This window comes from Larimichthys crocea, chromosome XII (genome assembly GCF_000972845.2).
Source record: "Larimichthys crocea isolate SSNF chromosome XII, L_crocea_2.0, whole genome shotgun sequence".
Lineage (NCBI taxonomy): Eukaryota > Metazoa > Chordata > Actinopteri > Sciaenidae > Larimichthys > Larimichthys crocea.
This window is the reverse complement of record NC_040022.1, coordinates 6762175-6780223: the sequence shown is the minus strand read 5'-3', so window position 1 is coordinate 6780223 and position 18049 is coordinate 6762175. Positions and strand designations below refer to the sequence as shown.

General features: G+C 41.1%; 1 protein-coding gene across 1 annotated transcript in view; it reads left to right on the top strand.

The window, feature by feature from the left end:
- The first annotated feature begins 594 nt into the window (after positions 1-594).
- The window catches only part of gjc1 (gap junction protein gamma 1), a 44330-nt gene continuing 26875 nt past the window's right edge, over positions 595-18049 (top strand). Inside the window, exons 1-2 of the mRNA XM_027285907.1 lie at positions 595-622; positions 4517-5314. The gene's annotated coding sequence lies outside the window, so the exon portion shown is untranslated. The remainder of the gene's footprint in view (positions 623-4516; positions 5315-18049) is intronic.

Genomic DNA, 18049 nt, shown 5'->3' with positions numbered 1-18049 from the left:
GAAGCAAAGGTTAGTGTCACATGACTGTATGAAGGGAAAAGAAGAAGAACGATGCTGCAAGTCAAAGATGACAGATGTTGCTAGGGTTCATGCAAAGTCTTGAAAGTTTGGAAAACGCTCAAAGCAACATTGTGTAACTTTAAAAATAACAGATTTGAAATCCTTTTGCTACACTGACTTGTAATCAGGTGAATGGTGCCTCTGGCATTCCCACTCTGAGCCCCGTATGTCTGTTTCTGTACTATGTAACTGTGCTCTGGGTACGATGCTTTGCATGAAGTCGGTAAAGTTTCAAAATATTTCACTGATTTTTGGTGAAACTGGATCATATTTTATGGAGAAAATATTTTCTGTTTTTCCCTCTGATGTCCACTGGCTGCTTCGCCTCGACACTCTTACAGTTTCCTGAGGGACAGTGAAGTAAACAGCTGCTGTTAGCAAATGTTAGCTCAGTTTGTTAGCCAGGCTGTCAGGACTGTGAGCTCAGAGCACCAGGGGAGTGTTAGTGTTTATACTACAGGTGTTTTGGACCAGCAGGAAGAGTTTTCAGGCCTGCAGCATGGGCGAAAGCTGACTGAGAGCAGAGGAACCAAAGCTGGGCAAGCCGGGTGCAGTTGAACAGGTAAGTAATATTAGCTTGCTTTAATTTTCAGCATTCATCTATTTAATTACTCATGTAAACCAAAAATATTTTAATGTTTGAAATGAAATAATCCAATTGTGATTTGTTTGTTGTCTCCTGACATCTTCACTCGTCATTTGTAGTTAAACCCATATCAAAGAAATTAGACTGCAATAGAAATTAATATTCTTATTCACCCCAGTTATGACATTTGTCTTGTTTGTATGAATGAAGATGCCCATGCAGATATCACCTGTAGAAAGTGACAAGGGTTTGTGTCATCCAAAGTCTTTGTCCGAACACAGAGGAGAAGTAGATCATGCTGCAGGAGCGGATCAAGAGCTGACCGCAGCCTCTGTGCTTTGTGAAAGATGAAACTGTCAATCTTCCGAGCCCGCGGGTGACAAATATTTGATGTTAAGACACAGATAATCACTCTACAGAGCAGAGTTGAACTACACATCAAGAGTGGCTTGATGGGTGAATCTTGTCCCACCTTTAAAGGACTGCTGCGTCTGATCGGCTTAGCCCTTCATCAGTCACCGCTGACAATCCTGGAGGTGGTGGAGATGGGGAAGGTAAAAACTGTCTTGCAAAAATGGCTTGAGCTGCTCTGACATTTGGACTGAATGTCAATCCTGTCCAGAGCGTGGAGATTTTTTTTTTTTTATTACAGCAGACGAGGGTAGTTTGTGATGGGGGATATTGTGCCCTTTTCAAATGCTTAGGGGAAGGAGAAATGAAGAGATCACTGTAAACATGAAGGCCCCATTAGGAAGAGCTAAGTGCAGTGATGTCACCCATCTCATCAAGGTATCGACATGCAGAAGCTTTCAGGGTTTGTATCCCCTCGCTTCTGCTTTGACAAATTGTGATCAATTCTGCATGTGTGAAGTAAATGTGTGCTCAGATGACATCGACCCATCTCTCCTCCCTTGCACTGGCGTGATCCGGGATCGTGCCTGGCCCCTGGGTGCTGAGACGGATGGCAGCAGTTCTTTCTGGTCTGAACACAAGGCCCCCGAGCACTCGTTACAATCTGTGGTCCCTGTGCTAAATATAGACAGGAGCAAGGCTCTGCCTCGGTATAGGGCCATCTAGGGCCACACTCCTCCTGCAAGGCTGCCCATTTCCCTTTTTCCTTTTCACCTCCATCTGCTCTCGATCACATCATCAGTCACCTTTTCCCGCAATGAATCTGTCCTCTGCTCTTACCTCTCCTTCATCTTAGCCTATCTTTCTTCACCTACACAGCTTCCCCTGTCATGTGTGTATGTGTGACTCCATCACACTTGTCTCATCCTGCTAAAATCATGAGCAGACCTTTCCCTCCAGAACATCCAGCCTTAAGTAGGTAGCTACAGGCGGGTCAGGCAATTTCATGACCGTCTTCTTATAGCAAAGTAGTGGCCACTTATACAAATCATTAATAGATCTATGGGCTGAATGAAGATGATGAAGGTTGAGTCAGCCCTTGGAACAATGTCATGACTCCAAAAACTGTCTGCAGGTTGTGAATAACTTGAGGTTAAATGGGAACTTCTTCCTGCTCCCCCTGCCAGAGTCAGAGATTGGTAGTTGGTGTGGATGGTTTTCTGAAAAGGCCTACCAGAATAAACCCTCCGTATGAAGTGACTGTTGACGTGTCTTGTTCGAAATGAACACATTGAGATGCAAGACAAAGACTACAACAACTACGGAGACAACCAAAACAATCACACAGTGCCACAAAATTACCAAAAAAAAAATGCTTCAAAACAACATCAAAACTCCAAAAGATGTAAAATGACAATAACATGATACAAAACGTGTACAAAGGAGCACATAATGGCCACTAAAAGCAGAAAAACAACTACAAAATGAGGCCCCGTTGCCTCATCATCTCTCCATAGCTGCAGGTTATTTGCAGTTACAAATAGCATCTGTTATTATTTAAAGATATAATTTTAACTTTAGACTTCATGTCTATTCATCTAGTGTATTGAATTTACTATTAATATTCAAAAAAGTTTTTTCATTGCCTGGAATCAGAATCACAAATGTGCCACTTTCTTTAAAACCGTGTCTCAGTCTGGCTCCATTCATTCAAAAGTTTTTTTTTCAAAAAGCCCCGAATCTATCCTCGCTTTGTCCAGTCAACAAAGATCATTATATATGTTCTGACATCTCTCTCTTGAACGTAGCCTATCCTACAGAAACACAGGAGGGCGCCATCATTGCCCAGCAGGTCAGTGGCAATTTGAGGTCTGGCAAGGTCGGAGCTCACAAAAAAAAATACACAACCGCATGACTGTGTGACTCCTGCACCCTAGGGCACCAGAAGGACCAACAATCCTGAATCATGGTCTAATCACAGAGGATCCAGAGGTCAACCCATCTCAGAGTTTAGCTCACAGGCTGATTGAGGCTGCACATGCATGGGTAGAGTGCTGCAGAATAGAGGGCTTTAGAACAATCAAGCTGCAAACCTGAAGCAACCAGCTAGTTTCACATGAGCCATATGTGTTCCCTAGCTCGAGGCCTTCCACAAAAGGAGATTGAGACCAGACGTGGGCCCTCACACATGCGAGCTGCCCACAAGTGGTAAAGCACCTCCAAATCATTTCCACTCATTTCTCAGCACGATGCTCCTGTGACTTTATGGAATCAGAGATTGAAGCATCCTGTGTCCTTCAGTCGTTTCTGTGGAATATAGTTTGCGGCCCGGTGGTGAAATCTTTCATTTTTGTCACGGGGTCTTCCAGTTGTGTCACTCTGTTTTCCATCCTGTGGGCTTTATCCAAGCTTTGTGGGCTCCACGTGAACAGCAAGTCGCAGTGCTACACATCTTTGAGAGTCACCACAAACCAAACCAGACCAAACCAGAACAAAGCCGACACTGTTCAGAGAACAAACTGTTCTGCTGTAACTTTCCATTTCACTGCTCTTTGACTACTCAGTGTACTTACAATGCTCTTTTTTTCAAATATTTAAATTTATTATTTGCTTTTTGTCAATTATCTTTTTCACTTGCTTTAAATTGTTTAAAAGCTACAAGAGAAATAACATTTTCTTGCTCAGTATAAATAAAGGCTCTTGATTGAATGTGATTTTAATAGTTTGTGAACCAGTTCAACAGATTTGAATAAAAAGGAAAAACATGAAGCATCACCTCAACACATAAAATATAGTAACCCTACGTTTTAAATGCACTGGCAAACAAAGAAACATAAAATAAAACTACATAAAAATTAAACACTATAAATTTTCAGTCAAGGTTTTGCAGAGAAACGCTGTTATTTTACAGGTGTTTCCTGAATTATTACGGTCAAACACCTCCAATAAAGTGGTGATACTAACATGACTACAGAGAGTTAAAAACATTTTTTTTTAGAAATCTTCTTTGCTAAATTTGCATCCAGAATTAGATTAAGAATGTAAAAGTACATTCATTAAATGCTACACTTGTGCTACAAATGTGAAATTGTTAGTATGGACATAAACATTTACATAATGAGCCACACAATTACAGATATTTATTGTCATTTTACATGAATTACATGTATGCAATTTAAGAAAACAGAAAAATACCGTATAAATAGTATAGTCATATTTCTGTACAAAAATAAGAAATTACTTTAATTTGTCATTATTGGCATGTAAATGCAAAATAACAGTTTGGTTGTTGATTTATAGATAATTTCTATAATTCTGTCTATAGTTTCGTATTTGATAAAAACAGAAAACTACTGTAAAAAACGGATGTGTTTTCTGTAAATTTACAGTGTAAATTTCACAGTAGAATTCAAATATTTATATATAAAAATACGTGATTGTGTTATGTTATTATACCATTATAAACTATATCACAGACAAACAGGAGGAATCAGTGGGAATACACTTTGTTTCTTTCAGGATGATGTTTGTGGACCCAAGATGTGTAAACCTGTCGGGTGCGCGCACTGTCAAAGACGTGTACGCGCAGCATCCAGCTCCACAGCTCCCCTGCAGAGACGTCTCGCCGAGCTCTCAGTCAGAGAATCCAGCTGTCACTCAACGAGACCCCCATCCAGCCGGTGCCACGCTGTATGTGGCGCACGGCGGAAAGCCCGGTCCTGATAAATACGACACAAAGACTCAGCTGGACGTAGGTGGACCCCCGGTGATCAACAGATCGGCAACTCCACTGTCCACTCCTCCTGCGAAGAAGAAAAAGATGAGGGAGCCGAAAGACAGAACCGGAGACAACTGGCACATGTGAGCGATGGTCTCGAGCCAGCCTCAGTGATATGAACCAATTAGCTCTCAAGATTTGGTTTTAATCAACCGATGCAACTGTTCCTGGCAGCGGAGGAGGTTCTGTCCGTGCCAAAATGAGCAGACTATTGTCTAGCATCTCTGTAACGGAATGGGCCCGCAGGAATTTTGGCACCGGTTTTACGCAACAGACCACATAGTTTAATCGACGTTTCCTCGACTGAAGACAGAAGCGTGTGGAGGACATGGACAAAGAGTGCGTACATATGTTGTAGCGATGCTCTGAGGTAGAATAAAATCACATCAGTCAACAGCCTGCTGGTTCCTCCCGACAAACGGAGCACATCATTAACGGCGAGATTCAAGTTTGGACCTCACCAAGTCCAAAACGACCTTCCCCTCCCAGAAAAAAGGATCATCTTATATCTTAAAGTATCTTCACAGACTCGCATAGCGGTAAGAATTTATCCATTTATTCTCTTTATTGTAAAGATATTTATTTATGTCTTTATGTGGCTCATTTCTAAGCCAATGGAAGACCTGGTGAGAGTGAATGTCGGGGTTCATGGACGCGCCATGTGGCACCATAACGCATGGACGACGGTTGGATCTTTGTGGTTCACATCTGTTTGAATTCGCTCTGGATTTTCTTCTTTATTATTGTCATTATCTTTTGTATTTGTAGCACGTTGGTGAAGGCCAAGCTGTGAGCAACAAGAGGGCAACTTCTCTGTACAAACGTGCTTTTGGGAAGCAGCGTCTAATTGGCATAAGATGCTAATTTGGAGTCCATATGTCTGCCCATGAGTTTCAAATCAAACAGAATTGTATCCTTAAAAAGCCATGCTAAACAAGTTTGGAGGGTGAGCCCCAGTGTCTCACAGTCTTTTGTTCTCAAACCATTTCAGCAGTAGAACATGGTGTAGATGGGCGGTGCAGAGAATCCTGCAGGAGCTGTTCAAATTAGTGGAAGTGCATGCAGACTTTATTGGAAAACTCTTGAGATTAATTATTAATGCATATATTTCACCAGAGTTGAGAAGCTTTGCCTAAACGCTTGTTTAGTTGGTGGGCGTTGTAGTGCTTTGTATTGGGAAGTGCTGTATTAAAGGCATTATCACATTATCAGAAGCTACAGGGGCGAATAATTTAAAATTGGATGAGAAAAAATGCTAATTGCAGCAGTAGTGCTTACTATAATGAGGTTATTTGCTTAATAAATTAAACTAAATAGTTCTTAAAGAACACAACAATACCACATTTCTAACAGCTACCATTCCAGGTAAGCTTGGGCTAAGGTGGTGCATCTATTTATCCATGGTAGTGTCTTTACCATGGTGCTCTAGCTCTAAAAGCCTCTTACAACCGAATGTGCTGCTCTGACAGCCCCTGCACACACATATTCCCTGATTCATTGATTATCTCCTCATTCCTGAAGTCAATATATCAAGAGAAACACACCCACCACTCAGAGCGGTTAACCTGGGGATCGACCAGCGGCACGCATTATTCACCCTGATGAGAAACCATTTCATTGTGCTGGATGCCTTTGAAATATGCCATGCTGGTTTCTGTGTGGAGCATCTGTCAACGCCACAGCAGCAATGGCTCAAAAAATGAGCCACCATAATGAGTTTCTCCCCTGTGCTTCAGAGAATCATGGCTATATGTAAAGTCATTGTGATGGATTGGGGTATTGCAACTGAAAGAGATTAGAGCTAGTGAATGATGTTGGCCTTTTACATAACATATGGATCGTATGTATTTATTTAGAATTTATTTATTTGGAAAGCTGCCAGTAGAGGCATATCTGCTTCCATTTGTCCTCCACCCCGTCTTCTGTATTTCCATATAGTAAGTGCAGTTCTGGCATTTCACAGCCTTGCATTCTGTAGACGTAATGAACATTTTCTGTATGTGAAATTATTTTCTTGAGGCAGTCCATCTCTGTCGTCTGATCCCCCTTACTGCCTTGTTGCCTGCAACCCCCCACCTCCCAAGACCATTATTTCACTCCTTGTGGATTTGAGGAGAAACTTGTAGCAATATGGGAGGAGGGGAGGTCGAGCCCTGTGCAGCTCAGCACTGAGAGAGAGAGCGATGAGGAGCAGATTCTGTGTGGCAGCAAGGAAATGCCCTATCACTTCAGTTAGTATCATGGCCAATGTGCTCCTGTCATTTTTTTCATTTAAAATATTCTGTATTCTTATACTCTTGGAGACACTGCTACCAAAAAAACCCCTTATGATTTGGCAGATATAAGCAATAAATTGTGCATGGATGTAAATGATCAGAAGACGTTCTAGAAAAGTCTGAGGAATGCTACATAGCCTCTTAGCTGACTGGTGGGTTGATTGACAACATATCCAATGATCTGTGAAAACACAAACATTTGCAACTGTGTTTCCAAAAAGAGTCCATCCAAGAAAACGGGCCCAAAAAGTGTAATATGCAAAGACTGACAAAGTAGCGTCATGAAGAAAGTATGAAATTTAGAGCACACATTAAACAATTTACCTTCTGCAGAGATGCCTAAAAAGTGGAAAAAGCACCAGTGGTGGAGAAAGTCTTTAGATCCTTTACTTAAGTCTTCCAGAATATGTTACTTAAGCATGGCCCCTGTGTTTGTTATATTATCATATATTATATTATTGGAACATTTGTTATTGTTGTATTAATGTGCGAGACTGTTGTAGTTTGAGAGAGAGAGAGTACTCAAATCTCTTACATCTCTCATACTTTATAAATTCATCATGTGTTTTGTTTGTAAAATCTCGATCTGAGAAGCAACTAAAAGTAATTCAGTAAAAAGTACAATATTTACTTTTGAATTGTAGCATGAAATGGAAATATTCAAGCAAAGCATACATACCTTAAAAATGTGTTTTGTGTGAGCTTAAACGCCACACTATTGAATTTGTAATGATTAATGATGCTTGGAAAATCAATAATGCCATATAGTGTAGAATTTATTATTCTGTGCCTCTTTCAATGTACAGTTAAAAGCTGGAATCATACCCCTGGGAGTTGTAATCAATAATGGTATATTGAATTAAAACCTCAGGAGGTTTGCTTGCAACCTTTCAAGAGACTTTTCAAGAGCGGAATGCAGAGAGCACGGTGGTTTCATCTTATATTTAACTGCGTACGTATAAATACATAAATGGAAATGTTTCCATACATACACAGCATGGCACGCATGTTTAATGTCAAGTTAAACTGCAGTGTTTGCTGCTAACCAGTCAAGATAACATCAACATGAAAGCCCCGCCGCTCTTAGCCAGATGTGCATTATACAGTAACACACAGCATCACTCATAGATGATAGCCTTGAGTCCTAAATTGCTTCATTTCCACTAAAAAATACCAGAATATTATGTGTATCGAATCCTCTACCTTTTATGCTCTTATTTGAATGCCTTTATATTAGTCGTTTGCAATTAAATCAGGCACTTACAATCATTGTAATTGTCAAGTGAAATGTCTGCGGGATGTGTTTAAGTCAATTACATGCTTTATAGGCAGCTATTTTGAATAATTGGAGTAATCCACTTCCTGTTTTTCCCAATTTTCCCTTCAGAATGTGTGATGTGGAGCCAGTACAGTCAGAGGTAAATTTCATGCTTCTAGCCACTACATCAAAAACACACCCACTTGTATATGAGGAGCAGGTGTTTTGCAGCACAAACACAGTCAACATATCATGCTACTGGCGTCTCAAGAAAAGTACACGCAAGAGCTGTTGGGGACTGCAGCGTTGTGGATGAGTTGAGAAGTACGGGGAGATGATGGGAGATCCTTCGCCGCTGCAGCTTCTCCTAACTGCGCAACGTGAAATATCAAGGTATTATCTTGTTTAGCAGATGTGAGCACACTGCCAGCCTTAATCCGTAGAGCGCAGCACACAGAGGGAAACTGTCTTTACGCCTGCCAACTAGTCTGGATTCCCTCTGCTTGACACTGTGTACCCTGCTCTGTGTTTTTAATGGTTGCCAGTTTGCGTAAACGGCGTTAAAGTTAGAGCAGAGGGAAGGTGCTCTGCTCTCTGTGTAATTACCAGGTGATTAGAATAGTGAGAGGTCATCAAATACACCCACTTTTACTCCCTAATGGTACATTTTCCCTTTCCTTAAAGTAAGCAGCTTGGTTCAAATGTACTGATGGGGCCATTTGGAACGTACATTATGGATGTAATTGATGGATTAGGATGATGAGTTGGAACTATTTCTTCGAGGAGCAAACAGTCATTTTCTGGCAGAGTAGTTTCATCTTGAAGATTGAATGAATGTAGCGAAAATTTGTTCCCGTAGAATCGGCGTGAAAATAATTAGTGAGGCTACTGAGATGTGCCGCGTGTCTTTAGATAGTTGTGAAGATTAAAACTGGATGGTAATTAAGTTGTCATTAATTTTAGAATTCATGAGCTTCACGGTATGAGCCATAAATGAAGATTTTTGACCTTCACGTATTGCCTTAATTTAACTCGTTATATCGTGATATTGACGCATCTGCTATGCGTGGTCTTTAGCGTGCGTTTGTACAGAACACGCATTGATATTTTAGGGGAGACTCCAAATATTATGATGAGCGGTAGTGAGGGTTGTGTGACGCTCTCTGTGACTCAGGGTGACTCGAGACCCGCAGTCCGTTCTGTCGTGACACCACAGGAGAATTATGTAATTTATTATGTTTACATTATCAAAATATATGAAATGACACCATAAGTTCCCAAAGCACCAAACCCATTTCTCTAAATTTTCCATCTTGTCTGACCAACAGTCAAATAAACTGAGAAGTGAAACAGAGAAAAGCAGTAGTAAGACAGACAGACAGACAGACAGACAGACAGACAGACAGACAGACAGGGGGAACCCCACTGAGTGCGGATGAAATCAGATGTCACTTCCACACAGCCTATACTCATGAAGAGATATGGGCAGTCTAGCAAATGAAAACAGTCGTGAGGCTCCTTCCCACCGGGAATGTCACTACAACATACCAGGATCAGCTCAGACATACACACTGTGCCTGAAAACACACACGCACGCACACAGATGTACTAGACTGTTTACGCTTCACTCAGCGTTGAACATGCATATTCAAGCTGATACGTCAGACTCATGAATCTGTGCATGCTGACACATTTACATATATGAGCTTGGCTTGTCGTGGCCCGGGCCGTGATGCGGGGTGACAGGTCTTATGCCACTTCCCTCAGGTCAGCGTTAGGGGCGGAGTCACAATGTGACAGGAGCTAAGGCCGAGAGATGCCTTTCATTCAACTGTCAGTGTCCAATGACACAATCTTTCTCGCTGTTTTAGTCGCATCCCTGAGTTCAGCAGTGCTGAGGTAACATTTGGCTGTATGCTCATGTGACTCATGACCTGTTGTTTCACTTCCATCTCTGCTTCTGCTCGTGGTAGTAAGTAGTAAGTGGTGCTGCTCCAGTCATGTTGGTGGTGTGTTAGTGATTCTGATTTTACACCATTTTCTGCAATTCTATGGACCAAACAACTGATCCGTTAATCAAGAAAATGGTCGACAGATTAATCAATTCAAAATTGTTTATTGCAGCTCTACAATCTACAATAAATCTAGTTACTATAGCTGTCAAATAAACTAAGGGAATCAATCATTGTGATATCTGCCTCATAGATGTAGCGCAGTATCTGGTATCAAGTATGTAAATTGTACTTACGTACAGCAGTTGGATGTAATTAGTGAAATCTCAGAAATTTGAAAAGTCTATCAGCTTCAGCCTCAGTTTGCCTGCTTGAACATAATAATGTTTTTACAGTGGGTCAACATGCTGGAGCTGTTGTTGAGTTTCATGGGAAAGCTTTAAAGGTTTCAGTGGTGTTGAAGAGGTAGGAACAACATCCTGAGGGAAGCATTTCTTTTATGTCTGTTCTTTGGATATTTTTAAGGTAACAGCTTCAGGCCCAAAACACAGTTACTGGTTTCAGAGACACACAGCAGTCAAAGTTTAAAGTTTTTAACAAACCCACAGTGTTCAGTCACGTGACTCTGTGTGATCCCATGAAACACAATCAACATAGGTGCAGCGAAGGATGACGCAGAGATTTCATTAAACACACAGAGTCACCTTCATTATCTGAACAAAAACACACACGAGTGATCAGCGGAGCGCCACTCACACTGTGGAGAGCATATTAAAATCCATAAGGGGAACCGTTACACAGCGCTGCACACGGCAGAAAGCATGCGCTGAGCCGTCCACGAGGGCTTACGCCTGATTGGCCCAGCTGGGACACCCATGCTCGGGCGATGTCCCCCTCGCTCTCTGTCACAGGAGGAGCTGAGCAGAGCAGCCAGGTTCACAGACCGCGGTCGACACCCTGTCACCGCCTTGCATGGCGGCCACACACTGAGGCAGGAGCACAAACACACAAAACACCCACATTAATGCACAGAATGTGCAGAAAGATGCAAAAACCTACGTAGTTGAGGACACAGGGAGGACATTTTTGGGTATTTTTGTTGCTCATGTAGTAATGATTCACTGTAACAATAACCAAATTCTCATATTACTCCCATTTTTTCATCAGTGCTGTGTCAGCTGTTGCCTCCCCTCCTCCTTGCCAGTGCTTGCCATGCTACAAAAAGTCATGACCTCCATTATTGGGTCACAGAGCTAATTATTTAGCACATGATAAATGCAGACGAGGAATTTACCTGTCCAGTGCAAAAAGGATTTTGTTTGTTCGATGCAATTTCTTCAGTCCCTTAAAGTTTTTTCGATTTCTATCTCTGCCTTTGCTAATACAAACACTGAGTCATACTAGCATGTAAACACCAGGGGCGTAGTCTCTTTGACCCAGCAGAGTGCTGCCTCTTTAAATGTCTTACAGAATAATTGCACTCAATTGAGCAAATACAAGAGGTGACACTAATAAAAATCTAGAGAGAGACAAGCTAGAGCAAGGTTATTTTTAGTCACTGTTCCATATACAACATGTTCCTCCAAGACACTAAGATGCTTGGGGGTCAGGGTCAGTGTTTATACAGTTTACTATGGAAGCCTCATACCTTCGAGTAGATTGAACTGGAGCCTCGGAAATAACTGGAGAAGGTTTTGGAGATATGTTGCAGGCAGAATCTGGATTTAGGCGAGATGAAATTTTTAAGCATGACAGGTGTCATCGGTCTAATAAGGGATCATTTTCTGACATATTTCCATGTTTTATAGACTGTGTGGCTCACAGGTCTGTCTGACAAGAAATTGAGTTTTATTCCAAACAAACTGGTGAAAAAAATCCAAACAACTGCTGGCGCTAAAAAGAAATCATCAGTGATTAATCAGCAGCCATATTATAATCGATTTATAGTTTCGGTCATTTTTAGTAAGCAAACATTCAGTGGTTCAAGCAATACAAGGATACAATCTTTTGGTTTTAGATTAATGATCGGTTAAGAGTAAATAAATAAATTGATAGTTTACAGACAAAATAAACAAAAGATTAATTAAGAATATGAGAGAAAACTTTTTTTAATCAGTCTATGATGAACTGGCAACCTGTCCTGCATGTACCCCACCTCTCACCCAATGTCAGCTGGGATCGCCTCCAGTCCCTTGCGACGCTGTTAAGGATAAGCGGTTATGGAAAATAGATGGAAGGATGGAAATATTGCTACAAATTGAACTTATATATCATGCGAAATGCTTGCATTAAGATTTTCTTTCATTATTGAGTAAGGGTGTTTAGTAAAGTAATGAGGCCAAACGTTTCCAGAGCCAGAAATAGTAGATTTTGTATTTTATCTGACCAAGAAACTGAAAAGTATAAATTATTTATAAAACAGAGAAAAGCAAGCAGCAGGATCATGAATAGTCTGAGGAAAAGGCAAAGACAGGCGCACAAGACCCCACTGAATATTCATAAGAAGATAATCAGCATTTAGTAATTGTTAATTTGAGTATAGACGGAGGACGTGGTGATTTGATTGTGATCGTAATACAGAATGTGCTGGTGCAAATACATACTTAGATATATTTTGAACAACCAAACACCAAAGCAGCAACTCTTTCTTTCCTATTATCAGCAACACGTGATGTGTCTCTCAGGACAGCCCTGTCCTGTCCTCTCTGTCTCTTCTCCTGGAGTCATGCTTAAGCAAAGTAAAATTTATACATGAATGGGTTTCTATGGCCACAAGGCCTCAGGATTATCTGAGCCATAGCCCACGATGGTGTGATGGGTAGGAAAAAGCCCAAAGGCGCACACAGATGCTCTCATGTTACTAGGGTAGCCTTGATAATAGCCTTACGGGCTAACACTTCGAGACTCGACATCTAAAACAAAAAAAGGACGGGTGGAAAGAAGATTCACTTGACAGAAATGCTTAAAGGCCGAACTTTAAATAGCTCTGTGCCGTCGGCTCTGTTTATTATTGGTTTGGGCCTTTGTTGCACAGCGGAGTCTTGAATGCATTTAGGAGTCGAGGGAACTCTCAGCCTTAAGACAGACCGTTTACATAAAGATTACATTAGGAACGTGTTTGTTCTGTGAATGATAATGACTTAGTGACTGTACGCGCAGGCCGGAGGGGAGAGCAGCAGTTCAGCTTCCTCAGCTGGCACAGTGTGATTGTCTCAGCGAACCTGTCTCGTACACTAATAGATTCAATCCTTTCATCACATATTCTTATTCGCTTTCTGATAGCAGCAAATGTGTTTTAATCCTACGGCAAATGCTCCTTGAGCTGCCACTTTATCAGAATCGTCTGTTTACAATGCAGCGAAACAAACTTGTGTTGTTTTATTAAAAATGCTTACCTTGCTGAGGAGTTAGAGGTGTGCAGCCTGTCTGTGGCTGCTGTTCCGCTTCTCCCTTGCAAAAATTAAAGATGACATGCTGTCAATTAAATACCAAAAATGACATGTTTTTTCAGATGTCACTGCTCACCGCTGTGACAAATATCATCATCCACAGTAAACGAATACAGCTCTGCCACACTGTTAAAAGAGTGAGGATACAGGACATACAGTGAGGATGTCATCAATGAGTTTATGAAGAGAAAATCACTGAATTTACGTAAACACGATGAATAGATGTTGCAGAAAAATGCAGAAATAAATGGTATTATTTACTTTTAACACAATATAGGCTGCCTGGACAGCAGGTAAAACCTTTTATGTAACGTGAATACAAAACAACTTGGAGCTTGGAGATGATTTTTTTCCATCTTGCATTACATACTCATGTTTATTTTATCTCTTATTATAACCCTAATATATACTGTCAACGATTATAACACAAGCCATACATAGACTTAAACAAGAAGAGACTTTACTGTGGCGAATGTAAGCATAGCGCTGTGTGGTCTTTAATGCGATGTAGATTTCATCAGGTTGTTGTATACAGCTGCGAGACGGCCTGAAGGATTTGCCGTGGGCTAACAATCGATTTATGGAGTCTGTGCTCTGAGCTTAGAGAAGGTGGGGTTTTATATTTTTTTCTATTTTTTATATTCTTTTGGTATGGCTGTATTCCAGTGCAATTTTTTAAATCTGATTTTATAAACATCACATTTCTTTATGTCTAAACTTTGCCTCAAAATAGCTCTCATGCAGATCCTGTGCCTATTAAAATCTGTTCCTCCGTTATTTTCTTTCTGTCCCTTTTTTTCCCCCTCTTTGTGTTGTTTTTTTTCTTTTTTTCATTGTTGCTGGACGACATCCAGACAGTGTGAGCCTGGCTTCTGTTATTTCTGGTGTTTAGATCCAATGTCAGGGTGAGAAAAATCTAATTTTTGCACAATCAGACCTGTCAGTTGACATGGCAAGCATGATTGCATGATTAAAGTTGCACTGGAACAAGTAGTGTAACCGTAGGCAAGAACATATTGCTGCAACGGGGCTCTTTTTGTTCTCCAGTCATTCAGTGTGTTTCCGTCTCGGCTCCTCCAGCCCTCTTATGCATTTTCAATCTTGTCTTTCTTCCCCTTTTCTGCACCCTTTAAGTGTTTTGTAGGAAATTTGATTGCTCAGTTCCGTTTGCATTCACTCACCATCTGCTGAATTTGGCTGGAACGGTGAATCAATTCCTAATGTTGGCAGCTTTGCATTGACTTGCATGCCCTGTTTCTTTGAAACTTCATTTATCTTTTTTTTGTGGACTCTGGCATGATGATGATCTTGAAACAATAAACAAAACACAAGTCCAGTGACTCTCAATACACCACAGCTTGCAGAGAATACACCTTAACAAACAGTAACAAAGAAGCCTGGGCGTGTTTCTGCATAAAAACATGGACTGAGAGCTGCAGACAAGGAGAGCAAGAGACTACACATTTCTGTGAGTACTTGTGTTACATGTACTGAGGCATTTATATTGCATGTTTATGTTTTCAGACAGTGGTACTGATTGATATTCCTGGAAAGTGGATATACTGATAATTTATGCCCAGTACCCAGTCCATCAAAGGGTAAACACCCTGTGTTATAAACAGTATATGTGGGACTACTCTTGCATATTTAACTCACACAAAATGGGCCAGTAGTATTTGCTTGATTTTGCTTTGCTTGGGTGAAAGTATCATTATGATATTAGCAGAAGAGGTGCAGATTTTTCTCCATCCACTCATTGAAACTGGACAACTATGTCATGCCTAGGAAAAGAAATTCAGCTTGAAGAGCACTGATGGATCACTTTGTCTCTCTTCCAAAAGAGACGATAAGAAACAAAAGAGAGCATTAAAAATATAATCTCTGGTTTAATCTTGTCTCTTCAATACAGAAATTCTCCTATAAACGCACACTTTGGAGAAATGTGTCCTGAATAAAGCTTCTGTCTTATGGCAGTGGAGATAACTGTCCGTAAACTCTATTACTGTAAAATGCTATTCTTATAACTGGATAATTTGATCACGTCTACAGCCATGCTAGCAGCTTAATGAGGCTGTACTGAGCCACAGGCTCAGGAGGTAGAGCTGGTCGTCCACCAATCAGATGATCGCCGGTTCGATCCCCGGCTCCTCCAGTCTGCATGTCGAAGCGTCCTTGGGCAAGATACTGAGCCCCAAATTGCTCCCAATTGCTTAGCGTCAGCTAAATGATCGTCTTAGTGTAGCTTGAGAAAATGCTAACTAGTGCTAAACACAGGTTAGACTGTTTGCAGATGTGTGTTCATACATTGAAATTTGACCGATGAAAAATTTAAGGGGTCACCGAGTTAATACAATTCATCCTCAGGTTTGAATTTTGATTTGAATGTCTGCTGCTAATTGCATGGCAATCCGTCCAGTGATTCGAGACCTTTCGTACTAAACCTCATGGTGGTGCTAGAGGAGACATCAGTGGATCACTGGAGTCATTAGGATTCCTCCTCTGAGAACCATGAGTGCGTTTATGATCTGTCCAGAAGTTATACAGATATTTCAGTCTCTGTGACATTGACATCCCTGAACCTGTGCCAACTAAAATTAGGTTTACTGCCACACTCTGTGTTATCTATTTACCTCTTGACTCTCACCTTTTAATCTGTCATGTATAGTGACATGTATGTGGTTCTCTGTGAAGAATGTTAATGAATTCAGGCTGACCTCTGTATCAACTCTGTCTCTTAGGATTGTCATTTGATAAACCCTGACCCTTCCTGCGACTGGGCTCCTCAGTCAGCCTTCTTTGAGAGCACAGTGGCTTTGGAGAGATAGAATGAAGGCTGACAAATGTTATGCACTGACACTGACTTATTACCCAGATATTAAAGTATAATAACTTGGGAGCTCCTTGTCCCCCATCATTCATGACCCAGTCATGGCCAGTTATAAATATGAATGATGTCCTGTGGATTTGTCAAAAGAAACGGGGTCAAGGTCAGAGTCTACCAGGACATTTTTCTTTTTTGATTGGGTATCCCACAACTGGAAGGATGTGCTGAAGCATCCTTGGGCGAGATGCTTAACCTCTGCCAGTTCCCAGCAGAGGGTTAATTATCCCCTCAAGGCAACAAACAAATTGTTGTCATAAGAAGAGAAATGTTGTTCTCTCTGAGATGTTGCTGTACAATGTCTGTTCATCTGTGAGAAAACATTTAACTGCTTTCACTTTATGTGAAACCAATTGCACAAACTCAAACTCAAGGATTGATTGATACAAGAAAGATTGTAGATACATTTCATCAAAAATATTACTTAGATTATCTCGCATAAAAGACACAAAAAAGACCATTATTATTTTTTTCTTATTGTTGATGAAAATAAATGTATGTATGTATATATATATATATATATCGCAAGTGACATAGATTAAGGTAGTTTCTTTCCCATTATTGAAAACATGATACATGAGAAATGAATTATCCTAGTCCAAAACTCAAAATAAAGAAGAGAGAGGGAGTCAAAGAGCGAGCAGGAGGAGCGAGGGTTACCTCAGTTGATAGAGCGTGCACCCCATGTACGAAGGCTCAGTCCTTGCAGCAGCGCCTCACGGCTCGAATCCAACCTGTGGCCCTTTGCTGCATCATCCCCCTCTTTCGATCCCCACCTTCCTGCCACTCGTCAGCTATATCTCTGTCAAATAAAGCTTGAAATAAAAAATAAAGAGGGAGGAGGCAGCTGCCAACAGAAGGCTCAAACTGCAGACCAGACACTATATGTGGACATGAATGTTGGCGTTGACATGTTAACAAGGAGACTTCAGATTATCAAGGGTTAATGTCATCAGCTTACCCCAAATAAAACTTTAATTAGAATATTGAGCATCGTAAGGGTACATGTAAGCGTGTTAACACACATGCATTCACACCAAACATGTGCCTTGAGTGTGCAGACACCCTCTTTTCCCTTCTCCTTCCACACAAACTCAGCCAGAATCATCTTCTCAACGTTCAGTTGCTGTGATGGCAAGGATGTCCTTACTGATCTGGAGAAAACAAATTCAACCGCGGCTGGCAGTGGCATTTGGCCTCTGTGTGCTCTCCTTCCTGCATGGCAGCATGTGTGTGTGTGTGTGCCTGGCCACTGCTTGTCAGACACAGCAACACGGAGCTTGAAGTCAATGCATACCCCTCTAAGATGTCTGATTTAAAACAGCCCGCTGCCGTAGGGCAAAAGCCACATTTCATTACACAGTGCTAATTAATTTCAGCAGGAAGTCATGCGTGTTCATAACTGATTGACTCATTGACACACCCGAAATAGATGTCCACGACTCATGATGCTCTAAG